General features: G+C 43.9%; 1 protein-coding gene across 3 annotated transcripts in view; it reads left to right on the forward strand.

Annotated features, from left to right (window-relative positions):
* Positions 1–23,079, forward strand: part of LOC126475817 (cGMP-dependent protein kinase, isozyme 1) — a 578,889-nt gene that overhangs the window by 406,874 nt on the left and 148,936 nt on the right. The window contains exon 1 of one of the 3 annotated variants that reach the window (XM_050103495.1): positions 17,165–17,182. The exons of the other annotated variants lie outside the window; for them this stretch is intronic. The gene's annotated coding sequence lies outside the window, so the exon portion shown is untranslated. Of the gene's footprint in view, positions 1–17,164; positions 17,183–23,079 lie in introns of those variants that run through there. 3 annotated transcript variants of the gene reach the window in all.

Raw genomic sequence — 23,079 nt, forward strand, 5'->3', positions numbered from 1 at the left:
AAAGGTAATTACTGAAATTCTAAATTCCCCAAAATTTTCTCTTTAACATCAGAAGCAATAACTTTAAAAATTTAAAACCATCCAAGGTATTCTTTCTCGACCAAATACGTTTAGAATTTTTTTCACGTTAGTGCACTGTAACTGGCCATAGGAACACTGACATGTGAATTACTTAATGCTAGTTCAACCAATCTGTTTGTGAGAAAACCAACTTATCGTAGTTACGGTAGAACCAATAAAAATTAATTAAAATTCTCTGAAGCATAACATGCGCTAAATCGGCCGCACACAAATCAACTTTTCATCTGCACCAGATACATCAGTACATGGCTCACCTTGGCACTGCCCCGCGCTAAGGACAAACTCAGTAAACAACAAATTACCCTTCTCTCTTTTAACCAACTTTACGTGCACCCTGCCTCTTTAACATGTGGCAAATAAGTTAAACCTTGATGGGACTGATTGACAACTTTGTAATCACAGAAATTAATTAACTCCCTTACACATAAATTCCGACCATTGGAGCCTGATAACATGTAACCATAATTACAAAGGAGCCCATGAAGCTGACATAACTTCTCTAGAACATCACGCATATAGTTCAAGGTGATTTATGCACTCCGGAAAGTCTGCCTCAGAAAGAAATCCGATAAGCCAATTTGCATAACACTACGAAGGTACAATTTCGTGACACTACAGTCAACGATGAGACCAACACGCTCTTCGGCCAACGTCCAGTGTTATGTGTCCCAGAGGAAACAGGAGAAATGCTTCCGAGACTTGCTAACCGAAAACAGTTCAATTTAAAAATGAACCTGCACGCGATCGCAGTCGATCACAGACGGACGAATTACTGTTCCACCCAAGGTGAATGACCCAGTTCAAATTGACGATGTCACGGCGGCCAGTCGACGCCATTGGGCCTTTACGGCCTGTTTGAACGGGGTTGTCGTTTTAGAGATCCAAACAAAGCAACTTTCCGTCATATTGTATGCAGAAAAAAGTACGCACGCAACTTATCAACCACAACAATCGATCTCCCGCTAATATTTGGCCATATTATAATAGTTCTCAGTTATGAAGTTTTGAAAGCACAACTTTTAAACTTTCGTGTGCATCGTCTGTTTGTCACCCGCTACTGCCCATTTCTGCCGCCCTAATAGCCAAGCGCGAAGTACTGCACGTTTGAGTGACAACCTGAGCTCTCCTGTTCGCTGTACGCTGAAAGAAGGGGCGAGGAGGGTGAAGGTGAGGAGGGTGGGAGTGAGGAGGAGGAGGTGGACACATCTGCCCAACGAGTTTTGAAATATTGTTCAACACCACGTCATTTGACGCGAAAAATAATACATAGTAATAGTACGTAATATGTCAACATTACAGACATGTAAGTTTAATGTTATTTTGACAATATCCTCGTGCTAACATTCTGCAGCTATATATATACACTCATGCTCATAAATTAAGGATTATTGCAGAATGTGATGCCACACAACGTAACACTACACAAAACTGGCGCTAATAGAATAGGCACACAGGGAACACACACGACACAGATCTGTAAGTCCACGGTATTGGTGATAAGTTGAGAAAACGGTCCCGAAACACACGTGCTGCAAAACACCACTGTTTCCTGCACATGTACCCTACATCAGTATGGGATATGATGACCATGCACACGTACACAGGCCACACAACAGGTTGGCGTACTCTGAATCAGGTGGTCGAGCAGCTGCTGGGGTATAGCCTTCCATTCTTGCACCAGTGCCTGTCGAGCTCCTGAAGTGTCGTCGGGGTTTGAAGACGTGCAGCGATACGTCGGCCGAGAGCATCCCAGACGTCTGGAGAACAGGCAGGCCTCTCCATTCACCTGATATCTTCTGTTTCAAGGTAGTCCTCCTCGATGGCAGCTCCTTGGGGCCGTGCGTTATCATCCATCAGGAGGAAGGTGGGACCCACTGCACCCCCGAAAAGGCGGACATATTGGTGTAAAATGACGTCCCGATACACCTGACCTGTTACAGTTCCTCTGTCAAAGACATGCAGGGGTGTATGTGCACCAATCATAATCCCACCCCACACCATCAAACAACGACCTCCATACAGGTCACTCTCAAGTACATTAAGGGGTTGGTATCTGGTTCCTGGTTCACGCCAGATGAAAACACGACGAGAATCACTGTTCAGACTATACCTGGACTCGTCCGTGAACATAACCTGGAACCACTGTTCCAATGACCATGTACTGTGTTCTTGACACCAGGCTCTACGGGGTCTCCTGTGACCAGGGGTCAGTGGAAAGCACATTGCAGATCTCCGGGCGAATAAATCATGTCTGTTCAGTCGTCTCTAGGCTGTGTGCCTGGAGACAACTGTTCCAGTGGGTGCGGTAAGGTCCCGAGCAAGGCTACCTGCAGTGCTCCGTGGCCGTCTGCGGGCACTGATGGTGAGGTATCAGTCTTCTGGCGGTGTTGTATACTGTGGACGTCCCGTACTGTAGCGCCTGGCCAAGTTTCCTGTCTGCTGGAATCGTTGCCATAATCTTGAGATCACACTTTGTGCCACACGGAGGGCCCGTGCTACGACCTGCTGTGTTTGACCAGATGGCTCTGAGCACTATGGGACTTAACATCTGAGGTAACTCACTTTAGCAGGCAGCGATTATTTTTTTACATCCAATACATGTATGAGTGTATCGTTGGGTACTGTCACCGCTTTGAGCACCTTTGATAGTTGTAACCGTTTTTGTTCCCACTGCGGAAAACAGTACTACAAAATGACGTTAAATAATCCCGTTCCTGTTTCTTTTTAAGGGGGTTAGGACGTCAAACGGGCCGACGTGGAGAATGAGAGGCACCACAGGACATTTTCATTTTCACTGTCTATACTTTTACAAATAAATTCATAAAACTTTGTCAGCATGACCAGGAAGAATTCAGGATTCACACTCATCGCAGTGGAACTTCAAAAACATAACAAAATAAACTTTTTCTACGTGTGAAATTTCATAATTTTTTCACTTACTATTGGCTGCATTTGTTTGCTATAGGTACACTTTTCTTCATAAGTAAGAGAGATTCTTTGATGAATTTTGCGCACCATAGAAACCATTCTTAGAGGTGTATGAAACTCTAGAATTTATTTAATTTATGAAAAAATGAATGAACTGTAACATTTTAAACTTCATGTTTAGAAAAAACTCAAATTTTGTTGTTAATTATCTAAATTTTTACCATAGTTTTTAATAGATTTTGAAAATTCTAGATTTTTTGCATTAAGGATTTTATGTTTAATAAGCGTACCATGTTTGAAAGTAATAGGATATTTATTTTGGATGTACCTAAGGACAGAAATTTGTGTTTTGCGGAAAATGGCCGTTTAAGATTCTGCCTGTATTTGGCACTCTTTTAGAACTGTTCAGCACCATATGCAAGTTCTTTTTCATTTAATAAATCATTTTCCTTCCTTCTCACATTCCTATTGCTTTGCACACTATCATTAACACATGAAACTGCATCATAAACACCAATAGCAAGTGCATTTCTTCCCAAAAAACTGTTATTTGGCAATGTGTCCCATTTCACAATGGTTAAAACTTTCATTTGGGTTTTGGGTACCACCATCAAGACATAACTTCAATAAATTTTCATTTGCAAGGTCCCTGAATGTAGGTTTGATGGCTTCCATTACAGCAGTTCGTAGAGAATTCCTGTGATGATATTCTTCCCCACCAGCAATTGACCTTTCATAGCCACACCATGATTCACTTCCTTTTGAGCACATGTTTGGATAGGGTTATTGTCTGCGTACGTTTTGTGGAAGTATAAAGCCCAAACAGCTTGCTTCATATTTTTCAAGTCCCTCGTATTCCTTTTCATTGCACAACCTTGTCAATTTCTGCATCCTTTTAGTCCCTTCCCAGCAGATAATTTTTTCCTGACAAATCTTGTCTCAAGCTTCTAAGTCTATGCACGTCGATAGCAGCAGAGAAAGTATCGATATCAATACTCCTTCGTTTCACGTATGACAATCTCTGGCTCAAATTTAAACATTCGAATTCTACAGGGCATAATACACTTACTTATGACAAAAGAATGTTGTGCAACAGGGATGTGGTGCTGCATTTTCGTATATTTAAGACCAAATAACGTGACTTCTAATCTCTCAAATATATATGTTTTATACATCAAACTATTCAAGAACATGTACAGTAAAAAATATTTTTGAAAAATCGAATTTTTTAAAATTTTCGGCCCCCCCCCCCCCCCCTCAAGCTGAAAATTGTGTTTACTTGAATACGTTATATAATGAGGTGGCAAAAGGCATGGGATACCTCCTAATACCGCAGCGGACCTCCTTTTGCTCGGAATAGTGCAGCAACCGGACATGGCATGGACTGATTGAAAGCCCCTGCAGAAATAGTGAGCCAAGCTGCCTCTACAGCCATCTATAAGTGCAGGTGCAGAATTTTAAGCACGAACTGATCTCCCGACTATGTCCCATAAGTCATCCATGGAATTCATGTCGGGCGAGCAATCCATTCGCTTGAATTGTCCAGAAAGTTCTTTAAGCCAGTCGCGAACAGTTGTAGCCTGGTGACATGGCGTGATGTCATCCATAAAAATTCCATCCTTGTTTATGAACATGAAGACCATGAATGGCTGCAGATGGTCTCCAAGCCGTTCAGTTGGTGCAAAGGATCCAGACCAGTCCACGTAAACACAGCCCACATAATTATGGAGCCACCACCAGCTTGCACATTGCCTTGTTGACAAACTGGGTCCGTGGCTTCGTGGATTCTGCACCACACTCGAAACCTACCATCAGCTCTTACCAACTGAAATCGGTACCCATATGAACAGGCCACGGTTTTTCAGTGGTAAAGAGTCCAACCCACATGGGCACAAGCCTAGGAGACGCATTGGCGTAGGTCTTCTGCTGCCGTAGCCCATTACCGCCAAATTACGCCGCACTGTCTCAACAGATACGTTCGTCGTACGTCCCACATTGATTTATGCGATTATTTAGCGCAGTGTTGCTTGTCCATTAGCACTGACAACTCTACGCAGACGCCGCTGCTTTCGGTCATTAAGTGAAGGCCGTCGGCCATGCGTTGTCCGTGGTGAGAGGTAATGCCTGAAATTTGGTATTCTTGGCACACTCTTGACACTGTTGATCTCGAAATATTGAATTCCCTAACCATTTCCGAAATGGAATGTCCCATGCATCTAGCTCCGCCTACAATTCCGCGTTCAAAGTCTGTTAACTCTCGTCGTGCGGCCATAATCACGTCGGAAACATTTTCATGTGAATCCCCTGAGTACAAATGGCAGCTCATCTTCGGACGCCTAGTTCACGCTAAGGTACATTTTACATTAGCTTCCACTTTTTGTTTTCCCAAATGACGTAATTTCCGTGGAATGGTGGTGCCCTACAATCATAATAAGAGGCAATACAATGTCTTTCTAACTGTTATTGTGCCTTACAACGATGTAAACAACTTATCCTAGTGAAGAGGTTTTGGTTACTTACGTTGAAAAATCCGCGCCATTTCGTTCCAGTGTTGACTGCTTGTAATCACTCAGCAGCGAAGACCGTATTATGCACTTTTTGTAAGTGTGTGTATACACATAATCTAAAGGACCGAAGTTTCACCACATAGAAGTATGTATGCAATGATGGCGATATCGCAACCATAACAATGCCAAGGCTTCCACTCTCACAGATATTTCGATATATAAATATATATGGCAGTAGGACTTTACAAATCACTAATGTTCCACTACTTACTATGTATATTAAAAGAGAAGCGATTAAAATTCAGATAAACAAATATGACATTACTTTGGTTCCAATGTATACCATAATATTTACATAATATCAGTGGACTAACACTTTATAACAAACTGGCTGCCTTATTTGTTTATTTTAATTTTCAAATGGTTCAAATGGCTCTGAGCACTATGGGACTCAACTGCTGAGGTCATTAGTCCCCTAGAACTTAGAACTAGTTAAACCCAACTAACCTAAGGACATCACAAACATCCATGCCCGAGGCAGGATTCGAACCTGCGACCGTAGCGGTCTTGCGGTTCCAGACTGCAGCGCCTTTTTAACCGCACGGCCACTTCTACCGGCTATTTTAATTTTAATCACTTCTCTTTTAATATAAATAATAAGGAATGGAACATTAGTAATTTGTAATTTCTACTGTCACATATACGAGGGCAGTTCAATAAGTAATGCAACACATTTTTTTTCTCGGCCAATTTTGGTTGAAAAAACCGGAAATTTCTTGTGGAATATTTTCAAACATTCCCGCTTCGTCTCGTATAGTTTCATTGACTTCCGACAGGTGGCAGCGCTGTACGGAGCTGTTAAAATGGCGTCTGTAACGGATGTGCGTTGCAAACAACAGGCAGTGATCGAGTTTCTTTTGGCGGAAAACCAGGGCATCTCAGATATTCATAGGCGCTTGCAGAATGTCTACAGTGATCTGGCCGTGGACAAAAGCACGGTGAGTCGTTGGGCAAAGCGTGTGTCATCATCGCCGCAAGGTCAAGCAAGACTGTCTGATCTCCCGCGTGCGGGCCGGCCGTGCACAGCTGTGACTCCTGCAATGGCGGAGCGTGTGAACACACTCGTTCGAGATGATCGACGGATCACCATCAAACAACTCAGTGCTCAACTTGACATCTCTGTTGGTAGTGCTGTCACAATTGTTCACCAGTTGGGATATTCAAAGGTTTGTTCCCGCTGGGTCCCTCGTTGTCTAACCGAACACCATAAAGAGCAAAGGAGAACCATCTGTGCGGAATTGCTTGCTCGTCATGTGGCTGAGGGTGACAATTTCTTGTCAAAGATTGTTACAGGCGATGAAACATGGGTTCATCACTTCGAACCTGAAACAAAACGGCAATCAATGGAGTGGCGCCACACCCACTCCCCTACCAAGAAAAAGTTTAAAGCCATACCCTCAGCCGGTAAAGTCATGGTTACAGTCTTCTGGGACGCTGAAGGGGTTATTCTGTTCGATGTCCTTCCCCATGGTCAAACGATCAACTCTGAAGTGTATTGTGCTACTCTTCAGAAATTGAAGAAACGACTTCAGCGTGTTCGTAGGCACAAAAATCTGAACGAACTTCTCCTTCTTCATGACAACGCAAGACCTCACACAAGTCTACGCACCCGAGAGGAGCTCACAAAACTTCAGTGGACTGTTCTTCCTCATGCACCCTACAGCCCCGATCTCGCACCGTCGGATTTCCATATGTTTGGCCCAATGAAAGACGCAATCCGTGGGAGGCACTACGCGGATGATGAAGAAGTTATTGATGCAGTACGACGTTGGCTCCGACATCGACCAGTGGAATGGTACCATGCAGGCATACAGGCCTTCATTTCAAGGTGGCGTAAGGCCGTAGCATTGAATGTAGATTACGTTGAAAAATAGTGTTGTGTAGCTAAAAGATTGGGGAATAACCTGGTGTATTTCAATGCTGAATAAAACAACCCCTGTTTCAGAAAAAAAATGTGTTGCATTACTTATTGAACTGCCCTCGTATGTATATACATCGAAATATCTCTAAGAATGGAAGTCTTTGACATTGTTATGTTTGCGATATCGCCATCTTTGTATATTTAGTTCCATGTGCTGTAACTTCTTGGTCTGTGAGTGGTGCTTTAGATTATGTGTACACATGTACTTGTGAAAGTGCATCATACGGTCTTCGCTGCTGCATGATCACAAGCAGTCAGCACTGGAACCTAATGGCGCTGATTTTTCAACGGAACTAACCAAAACATCTTCACTTCAATAATTTGTTTACATCATTTAAAATAGTTGTGACGCACAATTACAGTTAGAAAGACATTGTCTCACATCTTGTTTTGGTTGTAGGGCACCACTAGCCAAGTGAAAGCTAATGTAAAATGTATCTTAACGTGAACTTGGCATCTGAAGATGAGCCTGTCAGTTCGAAACCGGTAATGGCACTTTAAATAAATAAATAAGTGCCATTGTGAAAGTTGGGGGTTGCTGTTATCTTCTCTGAAAGAATCAATCTATATTTTTTGCACAGCCACGGGCTGCCAGTTTTCGACATACTACAGTAATATTGCCACAACATGTTTCAGGACAACATTATCCCATTTTCAAATGCTGTATGCAAGGAAACCAGATAAAACATTCCTCCCATACCGACAGACATATAAGGATTACAGACGTCCTGAGTTAGAATCTACCTTTATGGATATTTATGCCAATAGGCCTCACCACAATTTAAAAAAAAAGATGGACAAGTGTATTTTCAACTCAAAACACAATCGTCACAGACCGGTGCATCCACTGTTCCCGAGGTACAGTTGCAAACTGAAAGCCGCTGCCATTATCTGCCAACAATGATACTTATTTAAAGCCTAATGCTAAGCACGACACTACTGTCTATCATAAAATCTTTGAGAAATGATTGTCTGGTCCTTACTAACTTAAAACTACCTCTACGCTGCAATCTGTATGGAAATAGCATGCATAAATTCTGTTTCAGTAAGTAAAATGTATTGGTGGCTGCTTCTTAAGGAGTGTGCCTAGAAATGCCCTTTAGCCACTTCTTTCCTCTCGTTTAAAACGCCGAAGCGCTCCTTTTTCAAGGCACAATAAATTTCTACCTCCTGTAAATTAGATAGCAGCCATACTTTTTCTTCAACGTGCAACACCCTCATGCTTTCCATTATATTCCCCAACAAATGCTGCTACAGCTGAAGAGCCTTCTCTCTATTATTATGCACTTTAATTTTAAAATTCCGTCCCGTCTGCACCACATATCTCGCCTCATAGTCCTGACATTTTACTTCGTACACTCATGATTTACTCATCCAGTCGTCATCTGTGTCGGTCTTATGCCTCAGCCTCTGTCCTTATTTGTTGTCCGTCTTCAAAGCAATTCTGTCCCCTTTCTTGTTAAACCACCTCACTAATTCATGTGAGATGGCCTTCCAATACAGCATGACTATATTTATCTGATGTTTTATCATTTTGCAGATTACCTTGCCTAGCTGCTACATCCAACCTATCTATCAAACCCGCGCCAAAACCAGTTTCTACCGCTATTCATCCAATAGTGTTCATTTACTCATTCTTATTTTCCGCACTTACAAGTATGGAATTAGCCCTGCGCACCGCATTTTTCAAAAATGCTCGGGAACGGTGGATGCACCGGTCTGTGATATTTTGTGTGTTATGGTTTGAGTTGACAGCGCACGTGTGCAGTTTATTTTTAAGTTTTGACGAGGCCTTATGGCATAAAAATAGTTTTAATGTAAGTTATAGCTCAAAACGTCTGTAATACTTACATGTCTGTCTGTATAGGAGGATTGTTTCATCTGGTTTTCTTGTTTTTAGCACTTGATGATGGGATAATGATATCCCTAAACATGTTGTGGCAATAATAACACGGTTTATAACTGGTCTGAATATTCTTAACATTGTTAGTTAGTTAGGTTCGAAACGTTAAAAGTTTTAGGGGTGGGTGCAATATGCTGTACACAACTGACTGTTCAGATGGATGTTCTGGTGGCGGTATATTTATTTAAGTGAGGTGCTGAAACGAGGGCCTGTTTTCCTGAATGCAAGACAAGCTTTCTCGATGCACTGTTTGAAATCATGTTCGATTAGATTATAGAATGTGTTCTTACACTGTCACATACAAGGCAGGCAAGGATGCACAAACAAACGACGTTCAGTCAGCCTCGGATACTGACGTGGAATAAACATAGCACACACATCCAACGAGTACGATGACATGTTGATGCTCGGCGAAAGCCGACACGATGCGAACCAAGCAGCCACGGCTTATACCGTGAGATGTCCTGGTCGAAGGGCTCCGCTAACTAACGCATTCTTGCGTGCTTAACGATTTCGAGAAACAAGTAGTTTGAGGAGGTGCGGTGGTAATAGAAGTAGATCAGCAAGAAGTGAAGATATGGAAATGTCTGTTTTAACCAAAATACGCCGCTGGAAGTTGCTGCAGTCCTGGTATCAGCCCAACATTTGTGTGGCGAGTAGTGCATGGTCACAAGCTTCACCCATACCACCTATTATTGACACAAGAGCTGCATGGGAACGATTACGACCGAAGAACTGGCCGTGATTAATTTCACTCTAAAATGTTATGCTCTCTGATGACACCACGTTCAGAAGTTGTGGTACAACTCATAATACGCATTACTGGAGCACAGAAAATCCTGGATGAGTAAGTCACGTCGATCGTCAAAGAAGGCGGTCCATTGACATGTGGTGTGGAATATGTTGGGATGAAATCACCGATCCACACTACTTCGCATGTATTCCAATAGGTGAGATGCATCAAAATTTTGTAGCTGACAATTTAGGTGCTCTTCTTGAAAATGTGTGCTCATACATAAAATACCGAATGTGGTTGCAGCATGAAGGTCACGAAACCCATTTTGCGCGTGATGTGCAAGAACAGAACAAGGGACTTGCTGGTAAATGGTCAGGACGCGGTGGTCCTCAGGAGTGGCCCACACTGTCACCTGGCTTAACACTAGTAGCTTTCTCTTTGTGGGGATATCAATATCGCGTTTACGTCACCGAATCCTAAACTCCAATCACCTCAAACAGCGCATCGAGAAAGTTTGTTGCTCCACGACATCGTCAACTCTAGATTAGGGATGGGAAAAACCGACCGATTAAAAACAATACTGGTATTTTAATTCCGAATAACCTCTGTTTTTCGATATTTGTTTATTCTCAGTTATTTTTAACTAATAACAGGCAAAAAATCGAAATATCAATTACCCGTGGCAGAAATTCTATAATTTTTTGCTCTTTAAAAGAGGAGTGACTTTTATCCGTAAAATTTCCGTTGCTTTGAAATATTGTATTATTATAGAAAATGCGAAAAGCGATCGTGATATTTTAATGTCAATGGTGACAAAACTGAGCAATAAACAGATGACATTAGAATTGGTACAGCGTTGCTGAGATAGTATTGTACCTGTCAGCATGTAGGGTAGCCTACTGGACAGTACATACAGGGGACATACAGGGGACAGGACTCACTCACCTGCTCTATACGATAGTTTCTCGCTGTTGTCATCGAGTGTCAGTTATATTACAGAAAGGCACCATCCCTAGTCTGGAAGTATTTTACGAAGTGTGGTACCGACGACACAAAATGCCCCATTTTCTTCAAAAAATTAAGGTCGGGACGTCATATAAGGAGAAATCTTAAAACTTAACAATCCATTCATAGTTTACAATAAAAACAGGAAGTAGCTGATCTGTTGCCTGTGCCTGTATAATATGCCTTTGCCTGTATGTAGCTTTTGAAACGGACAAATTAAAGTGAAAAATAGTTCCTTAGCCATAGTTTTCATCTTTTAGCGCTGACCATTCTTAATGTCCAAATAGTGGCATGATCCCCGTCTACATCACGAATTTTGAGCAGAGTTTCAAAAAATTATGAGTAATAGGAGAATACTGGTGTCTTTCTTTTTTTTTTTTTTTTTTTTTTTTTTTGTAGTAGTAGTATTCAACCTCGTATCACTTTTGGGAAAAAGTGGCGAACACTGGGCGAACTAACTTTTCTTTTATTTGACCATTTAATTTAATTTTTTTATTCTATGTATCTTGAAACTGAAGGAGTCAAAATTTCTCAATCTTTGTTCGATTTCTGCGTTTATTACAGGAAAAAATAGGAATAAAAAACCGAAACTCTGTTATTTTGAGCGGCTTCACACCCAGATTAAACTGGCGATGAAAAAAACCGATACAACAGATAACCGGTTGTTTCAACGATAACCACCATTCTTACTTTACGTGTCACCTCCAGCTCGTTTAGAAGACGCATTGAGTTTTGCATTGGTCCCGGAGGAGGTTCGAGTCCTCCCTCGGGCATGGCTGTGAGTGTTTGTCCTTAGGATAATTTAGGTTAAGTAGCGTGTAAGCTTAGGGACTGATGACCTCAGCAGTTTAGTCCCATAAGATTTCACACACATTTGAACATTTTTTGGGTTTTGCTTTCAGGAAAATGAGCCCTCCTCTGGGCAACCCACTTAAATGAACGTTCTGCCACCGGAACATCCATCGCAACACATCCCATCATGTTCGGTACATTGCATCCACCTCTAAGACATTGAACGTGTCTCGATCCCCAACTGAAATTGATAGAAAGTTGATTTAAGTACGGGGTTGGTTTAAACACGCTACGCAATGCAAGTAAAGGACGACTTGCTCGAATCCCCTTAATTATCTTCCATTGCGATATATACGTTTGAAATTTGGTTCAAAAGCGCCTACAACCTACCTCTCTAATGGTGCACAAGTGTGGCGGCCTGTTACATCATCTTCAGGCTAGGCGACGCTGCAAACAGCAGGTGTCGACACAGGTGAAAAAAAGACCATAGCTCAGAATTTCATTTGGGATGTTAAGTGGGTTAATGATGTCAGCTGGCACCAAAGTTCACTGCAATTCTAGCCGACACTACCGTGCAGGTACCAAACGATGGGAAGATCGTACCACCCCCTCTTACCCACATTTCAGCCCTTCTCTTGACATTACTTTTGAATACATTGTGGGAGTGAACAGTGATCAATGGGTTACAAATATTTACTATGAGAAACAGTCTTGATCACAATTTATTTATTACCGTAATAAATAAATTGTGATCAAGACTGTTTTTGATGATAAATACTTCTCTTGACACTTCTGCGATGAGGCCCGAACGAAGACGCCTACCGTTGAAATGATGCTCTTTTCTTGTGAATGGCTCAGGAAAGCAGTTCAGACAGACCGCCGCTAAGAAGCGACACGAAAATCCTCAGAGTGTCATAAAGAGCTTCAATGAAACTACTCCTTCCGTTAGTGCGCCGATTTTCACACACTTAGCGGTCGAAATATACAGTTAACACTGAGATGAGCAACAGAACGACGCTCTTGAAAACGTTTGACACTGCTGACACCTCCGCCCCCTCCCCCGTGGACGATTCAATCCTTCAATAAGGAGATCGTGGGGATGCAGCCCCAATGAAAAACTCAGCTGACCCCTTTGGAGTGTAGTGCGACAGCAATTTTTGCTCTTGTATGCAGGATGGAACCACTGGGGACCATTCAAAGTCATTGGACGAAATTTGAACCAGATCGGAAGCTACAAAGAGTGTCGAGCCTTTTCAGCCACCCTGTTTCGCGTTTTCCAATGGCGTGATCGCAGGGTGAGAGTGAGGGCGGTGCGACATTGACACGTGCGTGAATAAAATAGCAAAGGGTTCCACTAAGACCCTCAGTTCGGCAACACCTTCGATGCTACCGGCACATTTTTGTTGGGCACTTGAAAAATGTCCCTGCACAGAGGCAGCTACTCACTGATGTCCAGGCGTCGGTGTGACAGGCAAACATTTCGACACCGCTCAGCTGGGTGACGCTACGTCGATGAACTAGCGCTTGCTGCTTGCATGCGAAATCTAAGATTTGTCTCAAGGAATGCGTGTCACGCCACCACTTAGGAAACAGTGAATCGCTGACTGCCTATAGGAACATTTCTAAAGTGCCCAACTAAAGTACACGGGTGGCACTGAGGGTGGTGTCGAACCGGCGGTTATGCTGTTTGAAGCGCCGCCGAGCTCGAGGGCGACGTTGTAGGGCGCCAAACTTTTGCGCCGCTAAAGGGTTGTAGACACCTTTGAGCCACATTTCAAACTTCTCCGTCGATATGGTAGAGAATTACCTGGTTTCACAAAAGTGACCCTCTAATTGTCTACATCGCAAGTGTTAAAGAAAAAATAGTACCATACTAAAAAATTACAGCTCGTTGCTGTAACTGTCTGGAAATGAGGAAAAGTATGTTAAAAAAGCCGAAAAGAGTTAAGTTTATAACGTTTACCATTCTTTTCACTTACTACACTGAGCAACAGAATTAAAGGATGACGTTTTTGAAACTCCTTCGTTACCTCACGCAGCGACGCCGAAGTTAGAAAATTGACACAAAGTTGCCTATAACAAAAGAGTCGCGGCCGTGGGACGTTATCTTCGAGCTCCCGGTGCTTCGGACAACAAGATGTCGACATACGCGAAAAAAAGGCCACAGCTCAGAAGTTCATGTAAGCAGTAGGATTAGTTAATGCGAAGTGGCCGTGCGGTTAAAGGCGCTGCAGTCTGGAACCGCAAGACCGCTACGGTCGCAGGTTCGAATCCTGCCTCGGGCGTGGATGTTTGTGATGTCCTTAGGTTAGCTAGGTTTAACTAGTTCTAAGTTCTAGGAGACTAATGACCTCAGCAGTTGAGTCCCATAGTGCTCAGAGCCATTTGAACCATTTTTTGAATTAGTTAATGATGTCACATTGGCATCCGTTTTCGCCACAATATTTCCCAATGCAATCGTCGCCAAGTCACGCGATGGGAACATCATCACAGCCTCTTTTACTTTCTTACCCACATTTCATCCCTTCTTTTGAGTCTGTGCGATGGAAGTCAGAACGGCAACGCCCGCTGTAGGTATCACGCGGTACTGTTAGGGGTGGCCGAGGAAAACATTTTGGGACACACCTCCGCTTAGAATCGAAACGAAAAAGTCACAAGGGGCGCCACGCAGGGCGCCAATGAAACAAATCCTTTCGTTGCGGAGTTGATTCATACTCATTTCGTGGTCGAAAACGATGGTTGACAGTGCGATGAGCAGCAGGAAGATGTTCTTTGACAATATTGGACACCGCTGAAACCCTTCTCTAAGGACATTATGGGGCTGCATCGCCATAAGGACATTATGGGGCTGAATCGCCACAGAGAGTGATCGCACGCCTTTGGAACGCGTGTGACCGCAATTATGGCTCTCCTTTAGGCACCGTTCAGAACCATTCAAGGAAATCTGATGGTGATCCGTAAGGTATTTATGCTTTTTCAGATCTGTTTCCCGACCTCCTCTGGCGTGATCACGCGGGAGAGCAATATTAACGTGTGCGTGAATAAAACGGCAAAGGGCGCCTACCACCCACCCAGTTATGTTCCTCAATTTACAAATGTACCCTTCAGAAACGCTGACACCACTTGAGCCTGGCTTCTGCTCCAGCGCCTGAAGGTGGTTACACCTCACCCAAAGGATGTCGAAGTGGTTGCCTAACCTCGCTAGGAGCGGGGGTTGGAGGAAGGGTCTTGCGGGTCCGTTTTTCCATTTGATTCACGCCCATGATCTCGCCACAGGAGGGTGAGAAACAGGAGGATTGAAGCTGCATAGCTACCCTTTGGTGCTTCAGATGACATACAGATTTTATCGAATGGTTTTGAACCGTCCCACCTTGTATATCAGAGCAAAAATTGCAATAACTCTACACACAAAAGGGGTCGGATCACGTTCAGTGGGATTGTAGCCACACGATATCCTTAGAGAAGGGTGAATTGTCCTGGGGGATGGGGGGGGGGGGGGGGATTAGCACTGTCGACCGTTGCTCACCGCACTGAAAACTGTCGTTTTCGACCGTGTAATGAGTGTGAATCGACGCCCAGAGAGAAAGGGGTGGTTTCATTGACGCCCTTTATTGCACCCCCTGTCGCCTGTTCGTGATGATTCTGAACGGTGGTGTGTCTGAAATGTTTTCCTCGGCCAGCCATGGAGGGGCGCGGGATTAGCCGAGCGGTCTCAGGCACTGCAGTCATGTACTGTGCGGCTGGTCCCGGCGGAGGTTCGAGTCCTCCCTCGGGTATGGGTGTGTGTGTTTGTCTTTAGGATAATTTAGGCTAAGTAGTGTGTAAGCTTAGGGACTGGTGACCTTAACAGTTAAGTCCCATAAGATTTCACAAACCTTTGAACCCAACATAAAGTCCTCCATTGAAGAGGAAAAGAAGGGGTGAAACACGGGTAAGAGGGGCTGAGACGACCTTCTCATCGAATGACGTATCCACGGGGGTGTTAGCTAGACCTGTGGTGAAATTTGGTCCCAGCGTGACATTATTAACCCATCTTACAGCTGATACTAACTTTAACCTAGCATACAGCTGACGTTAACTTCCGAACTGTGGCCTTATTTTTGCACGTGTCGACACCTTGCTGTTTGAAGCGTTGCCGAACCCGAGGGCGATGTCGCTGGGCGCTTTTCGACCAGTACAGAGGAATGTCGAGGAAAACATCTTTCAGACGTGCAAATTTCCAAATTCTTATTTCATTGGGCAACCAGTTTCGACGATACATTGCGCCACCTTCAGGCCCCCTAACGGCCGTGTAGGGAGATTGCCACATGTAGCCCAGTCAAAATAGGGGGCAGCATTCCTTGAATGGTATCCGTAGATTTTTGACGAAGCGATCACTTTGATCGTCGCCTTAGTCGGCAAGTGATAATCGAAGAGACCACTTTGTCAAAAATCTGCGGATACCACGTATGAGAAGCTGGTCCCTATTTTGACTGGACCAGAGGTGGTAATCTCCATACACGGTCGTCTGTGACCCTGAAGATGGCGCAATATATCGCCGAAAATGTTTGCCCACAAAAATAATTTGGAAGTTAACGCGGCAGAAAGCGTTTTATCCCGACGTTTTATGCTGAATAACCGAGGTCCCGCAACCATCTATGTTGAGATGGACGTACAGAGGTTAGAGAGGAAGTTTGCAGACACCTTCGGACCAATCTTCAACTTTATGTGTCGCAATGGGAGTCAATTACGTGGTTTCTTGAAAGTAATCCTTAAATTGTGTTACGCAGTGTATTTTGTAATCCATGGGGAAAAACAACGCATCTAAAACACCGTGTACGATTATCGTCTGGGTCCAAGCTCACCGTTAATTCCGGAGCCCTAATTAAAGCCTTCGCTTCGCGGCGATAACGGACGGCATATCCGGCAAACATCACGAATGCGATGCCAATTTTGTCGTCTGTGGTTAGAAAAAAAAACTTACGGACCCCGCATTCGCTTCCGCGTCGCTCGAGTGCGCCGAGGGCGTTCGTAGCACGTCCGGGACCGCAGCTGGCCGATTACCGGGGCTGCGATAAGATATATATACGAGGGGGAGGCGGCGGCTGAGACGGCGGAGTGCGATGGCGGCGTGCGGGCCGCTGCTGCTGGCGCTCGCCCTGCCCAGGGCGCGCGGCCGCTTCCGCCTGGCGCAGGGCCGCCGCCGCCGCCGCCGAGGCTCCAGGGCGGCGCCGCACGGCACCTTCACCGCCGTCCCGCACCCACCACAGGTACGACGCCGGTGCGCTGCTGCGTCCACCTCTGTGCTACGCACAGTACCTCACCTCACGGCGTGTGGCTGAGGGTACTTTTGGCAGCACTCCCGTTCACCCCGTTCTTGTTCCATTCGCAGTTGGGAGTGTGGGAAACAACTGTCGGTAAGGTTCGGTTTTTCTTCTTATTTTTTTATGATTCCGTACCTTAGTCGGTAAAAACGGAACCGTTCTAGGATCACTTCACTGTCCTCTGTGTGCCTGTCTCTCCGTCCGTCTCTTAAGACCCTTTTTCGCACGAACGGGTAGAGGTATCAAGTCGAAATTTATGTCAAATACTAATATATGCGGTCCCTTGGGGGGAGCAAATAATTGAAGGTTCTAAATCGATGCAGTTAATCTCACGTACTTTGATATGCGCAAAGTCAGTCATCGAGACCTACAGATGAACTACACTGAAGCGCCAAAGAAACTGGTATAGGCATGGGTATTCAAATGCAAGCAGAATACGGCACTGTGGTGAGCAACACCTGTATACGACAAAAAATGTCTGGCGCAGTTGATAGATCGGTCACTGCTGCTACAATGCCAGGTTATCAAAATTTAAGCGAGTTTGAACTTGATATTATAGTCGGCGCATCAGCGATAGGACACAGCATCTCCGAGGTAGCAATGGAGTGGGGATTTCCCCATACAACCATTTCACGAATGTACCGAGAATATCGGGAATCCGGTAAAACATCAAATCTCCGATATAGCTGCGGCCGGAAAAAGATCCTGCAAGAACGGGACCAAAGACGATTGAAGAGAATCGTTCAACGTGACAGAAGTGCAACGCTTCCGCTAATCGCTCCAGATTTCAGTGCGCGCGTACCATTCGACGAAACGTCATCGATATGGGCTTTCGGAGGCGATGGCCCACTCATGTATCCTTGATGGCTGCGCGACACAAAACTTTACGCCTCTCCTGTGCCCGTCAACACATACATTGGACTGTTGCTGACTGGAAACATATTGTTTGGTCGGACGAGTCTTGTTTCAAATTATATCGAGCGGATGGACGTGTAGCCCGCATTTAGTGGTCGTGCGGTAGCGTTCTCGCTTCCCACGCCCGGGTTCCCGGGTTCGATTCCCGGCGGGGTCAGGGATTTTCTCTGCCTCGTGATGGCTGGGTGTTGTGTGATGTCCTTAGGTTAGTTAGGTTTAAGTAGTTCTAAGTTCTAGGGGACTGATGACCATAGATGTTAAGTCCCATAGTGCTCAGAGCCATTTGAACCATTTGATGGACGTGTAGTGGTATGGAGACAACCTCATGAATCCATAGATCCTGCATGTTAGTAGGGGATTGTTCAAGCTGGTGGAGACTTTGTAATGGTGTGGAGCGTGTGCAGTTGGAGTGATATGGGACCCCTGATACGTCTAGATACGACTCTGACAGGCGACACATACGTAAGCTTCCTGTCTGATCATCTGCATCCATTCATGTCCATTGTGCATTGCGACGGACTTGAGCAATTCAAGCAGGACAATGCGACACCCCACATGTCCAGAATTGCTACGAAATGGCCCTAGGAACACTCTTCTGAAATTAAACACTTCCGATAGCCATCAGATTCCCCAGACATGAACATTATCTAGCATATTTGGGATGCCTTGCAACGTGCTGTTCAGGAGAGATTTATGGACAGCCCTGCAGGAGCCGTGGTGTTTGTTCAGCACTACTTCAGACCTCAGTCGAGCCCGTGCCACGTCGTGTTGCGACACTTCTGCGTGCTCACGGGGACCTTACACGATATTAGGCAGCTGAACCAGTTTCTTTGACTCTTCAGTGTATCTATACACGGTGCTTCTTGTAAAAACCGAAGCGACGTAGATGACGCATAGACAAATAATTTAACATAAGGCACATGACGTGGCAAATGTCTGGAAATTTCCGAAAAGTGGATGACAAGTGTTCAACATGTGATGTCACCGCGTGCAGCAATTGGCCTTGCCGACCCTATCCTCGCCCACTGAAGGGGGCTGTGTTTCGCATCACTCTCGTAGGCTGCATTTTTTTTCAGACATCTTTTGTAAATGCGATCTGTTCTAAATGTAGAAGGTACAAAATTACGGTCGTCGTTGCAACCAAGCAAAATCTGTTTTTGTTTTGTGGTTCTTCCATTAAGCCCTTCTCTTTCTGTCTACAGACTTTATTTAGTAAAGAAAACACATGTCACTTACTGGTAACGACGCATTTACTTGAGACGCAATACGTTAATTCTTTGTGGTACTTCACTTTGCAGTTAATCAATGGAGACTGCGATACCGGTAAATAAAATAATAAATATTATCCAAATTTAACACATAACAGTCTAACCCGACGCAAAAAGATACTGCCTGCCACACACAAGAGTCGAACTCTGAGCCACACGAGCTATAGTCACGAACGCAGGCCCAGAGCCACACCGACGTGAACAGTTGACGTGTTTGGGAATATCAGGTGCGACACACTCAACCGCCACTGTGCAGTGAGGTATACCATCTGGTGACGTCACATGATCAGCATATCTCATCAACTTTTCCGGTATTTCCTGACATTTGCGGCCCCATGTGTCTCATATTAAATTACTTGTCTCAGCGTTATCTACATCGTTTCGAGGGTTTTTAAACGATAGTAAGAATCATGCTGTATACATGTCAGGCTAGTGGTCTAGTGGTAGGCCGCGCGGGATTAGACGAGCGGTCTTAGGCACTGCAGTCATGGACTGTGCGGCTGGTCCTGGCGGAGGTTCGAGTCCTCTCTCGGGCATGGGTGTGTGTGTTTGTCCTTAGGATAATTTAGGTTAAGTAGTGTGTAAGCTCAGGGACTGATGACCTTAGCAGTTAAGTCCCATAAGATTTCACTTTTTTTTTTTTTTTGTCTAGTGGTGAAGTGCATGCTTGGGAACCGTGAGGTCACGGGTCGAATCTATGTCGGACGACGGATTTAAACCAGTGAAAGAGCAAAAGGTTGCTACAGCGGCTGATGCAAGATTTGGTTTAATAGTTGCAGCTCACAACTACAGTTTCTGTTCAGTTCAACATGTCAGAGAGACAGCCAAACTCAATTTTAAGGATTCAACAATTGCAAAATCAATGAGTCACAGTCGCACAAAATCCATAAGCATTGTTAAGAACCTAGTCTCCGCAGATTTTAACGACGAATTAAATAACACTCTAACATACAACACATTATCCATCTTACAGATAAGCGTTCAGATATCAGGAATATCAGGTTAATGTGATGTAAGTGAGGTATGTAGACAATTTCTGAAGTCAAAAATCAATTTTTTCTCTAATTCCCATAGGTAGAGGCAAAGGTAAGGCTAGGAGTCTTTTATTTCGTCATCGGTCTTCTGACTGCTCTGATGCGAGCCTCCACGAATTCCTCTCCTATGCCAACCTTTTCGTCTCAGAGTGGCGCCTGCAACCTACGTCCTGACTGTTCGATCCATTCATTGTCTACTGCACTTCTCCCTTACATTCACTGACGCATGCAGTGTCATTAGCGAATCTTACAGTCGATGTTATTTTACCCTGAATTTTAATCCCACTCCTGGACCTACCTTTTATTTCTGTGCTACCTTCTCCGATTCACAGACTGAAAAGCAGGGGAAAAACACTTCATCCCCCTTAGACCAATTTTAATTGCAGCACTTCATTCTTGGCGCTCCATTTTTATTGCTCCTTCTTGCCTCTCGTCTTCTTCCATCTAGCTTCTATCCCGTCTAGTACGGGATTAGCTTTTTCGGGATTTGCTAAATCTGATTTTATTGTCTGACTTCGCGGCCGGATGCCCTCCCTGGTGCTACAAACGTCAAGATAATCTAAGGGAAGCAAGTCCAGTGGACCATCTTGTCCGTGAATGTGTTACCATAATTTAACTGTTTGTGTATTGTATTCTCAGAGGCAGAATTTGGGGAAAGCCCGACATTTACCTACACGAGCGTGGGAAATCACATAAAAACCACACTCAGGTTGCCTCGTAGATTCGATCTGCGTCTGGGTCACCTCTTCGACGTGCATACTAACGCGGCGCGTTACGCAAAACTGACAGGTCCTTTCTTCGTTCTTAAGCACCTATACACCTATACTTGTATTTATCTATAGTTTATACCTACTTTTCTCACTATATACAACTTCTTGCAGTTTACATTATCGAACGTTATGCTTGATGATGTTAGCAAGACCTGAGGAAGTCAAGACACCTTCATAGGATTTGTCACCATAGTTTTTCTACGTTATAACTCTTATGAAGGTGTCCTCACTTTCTCAGACCTTGCTAACGTTACAAAGCATAACGTTACAACTGCCTCTCTGATGCTTTTACCTTTCCTAAATAAAAACTGATCGTCACTAAAGATATCCACAATTTTCTTTTCCAGTCTTCTGCATATTATTCTTGTTAGCAACTTTACTCTGCATGAGCTCCAATTTCTCTGGCTTGCTCGAGATGTATGTGGGAGGAAATATTTGTTGCCATTCAGTTGTTGAAAGCATCGATCCTCTTAACGTTTCCTTGCTTTTCGATACAGTTTTTTGGTGGTGTAATTTTCCTTTTAATGACAATATCGTCTGTAAACAGCCTTGCATTATTCGCTATAGCATACAGTTTCTGAAAAACTTCTTTCTGCTGGTTCTAAACCTTTTTTACTATTGAATGCAGGGTATAGTTTTCAGTTGCTCTGTGAATGTTAAATTTTTTTAGGTAAGTCTTGTTGCTTTGGCTCTTTAGATGAGTGCATAAATTTTTAATCTTTTCTAAATGTCTGCTGCGAGAGTGAATTGTTGTTTTTCAGGATTTTAGCCTTTAGAGGCCTTTTCTTTCTGTTTGGAACGAGAATCTCTCTCATAATTTTGCGTTCCTCTTACAGGAGGCTTGGCAGGACGGCTTTCATTTGAAGCGTGAGGGTTTCGCTGGTATATAGGGCTCCTGGTTTGATAAGTGTGTTGTAACAGGCCGACATGTTTTTGTGTGTGTGTGTTGACACAATCTTTGTTCTAGATGTGGTGAACCTTCCACATTCATAGCCATACATATGCAAGATACTAGTTTTTACGTTGAAGAGGGGAGGGGAAGGAGTGGAGGAGGCTCACTGATATTGTTATTACTGTTCCTGGGTATCAAAATCCTAAGCGCTACGGCATACACAATTTTAACTAATGAGGGAATAGTCAATCACCAAACCTTAACTCATATCACTAAACATTGTACAACTTTGTGCAACGGAATTCTCAATTTAGGCACTGGAGGAACAGTTAAACCTCAAGACCCATCGGAAATAAGTAAGGAGAATAGAATAATTAAAGTATTTCACCTTTTTCTATCAAAAAGCGAAACGAATACCGAATAACTCTTCTAACTGTGAAAAACTCTCTCCCTATTTTTGCTTTTACTGTACCGTAAGGTACCGATAACTATAAGTGAAACGTAACCGGGCCCATGTGGGAACAAGAGGACCTTATTCCACTCAAATGCAATCTTTTTAGCAGGGTATTCTTCGCTGGAACCGTACACTGAAACAGAAGTAGTAGTGAGCAGTACTTTCTAATAAATGGTCGTATGTATTGTGGACAATTCCGTCCTGAACACGTGAGTGAACGCCGTGTAAACACATTCAAAGACAACATAATTTTTATGAAAATATCCTTGATAACGATTTTATGTTCTGAAAATGCGTATTTATACTACAGAAACAGTATAAATAGCATACACTACAGACGACTGAGTCAAAATCATTATCCTCGAGTTATGGATAGTAATGAGATATATCTCAATTTTTTTCTATTTCACGAATCACACTGTCACCGCGTTTTCGGAGCGGTTTCTCTCTACATTAATTCCTGAAGATCACTGTTCCCCATCAGGCGATAGCCGTGATCATCAATATCAT

This window comes from Schistocerca serialis, chromosome 1 (genome assembly GCF_023864345.2).
Source record: "Schistocerca serialis cubense isolate TAMUIC-IGC-003099 chromosome 1, iqSchSeri2.2, whole genome shotgun sequence".
Classification (NCBI taxonomy): domain Eukaryota; kingdom Metazoa; phylum Arthropoda; class Insecta; order Orthoptera; family Acrididae; genus Schistocerca; species Schistocerca serialis.